Genomic DNA, 945 nt, shown 5'->3' with positions numbered 1-945 from the left:
TTTCCACAGCCCATGTAATCTTCCATTCAATGTTATAAAATAGAAAAGTCCTAATCAGTTGGAAAAACCTGTGGTCAACTATGAAATTGTTCTGTTTAGCATATTCAAGTTGTGTTATTACTCTTTTAAAAGCATTTCGCATTTGTTTGGTTGTGCTTTTATGCTGTTAAATAACTAGTTTTTGAGGATGAAATAACAATCCTAGGATAACTTATCGTCGGATAATTAATCTCGAGATAACTTGTTTCCAAATAAGCCCTTAATGAATTAGTTATTCCATTATGACCTACTTTTGTCCAAGTATAGCCTTTGATTAAGTTGTGGAAACAATCACTTGTAAAGCTTAAATACGTGTTATGTCAATGTTTGCTTAGAATGGCTTTGTAATTGAGTCTTACACGATTACGCAAACATTTTGAAGCCGTTATGCGTTTCGGTTTATACAATATGGAATAAACTCATTTTACTTCTCTTATCTCTTATTCTCTTATTTAGAAGTGAGAGTTGGAAAGGACCAACATTGCATTAATACTCTTGTACAACATGCATACAATTTTGTACATTAACTTTTCAATGCATTAATTAGTTGTACAATGTGCAAAAACAATTGTACATTAATAGAAGGACTAACACCAAGGACTAACATTGCAATTATTATTATTACTCATTAGTCCTTATTAGAATTATTATTATTACTCATTTGGCTTCATCTACTTCTACTTTTTCTACACATATTTTTCTTTAATAAAATAATTATTGCCTCCATTTTTTTTTTTAATTTTTTACATTTTTTTTTAATTTTAAAACATTGGAAATTTTATGTTAAAAATTTAAATAATAGAAAAAATGATTTATTTAACTTTTATCATCATCGATACAACTAATTTATTTGACGTTTTTTCTTAATCTTCATCTCATCATTAATGTTATTTATATAATTTTCTT

The sequence above is a fragment of the Solanum tuberosum genome, unplaced genomic scaffold (genome assembly GCF_000226075.1).
Source record: "Solanum tuberosum cultivar DM 1-3 516 R44 unplaced genomic scaffold, SolTub_3.0 scf00531, whole genome shotgun sequence".
Lineage (NCBI taxonomy): Eukaryota > Viridiplantae > Streptophyta > Magnoliopsida > Solanales > Solanaceae > Solanum > Solanum tuberosum.
Note: the sequence above shows the minus strand (reverse complement) of the source record.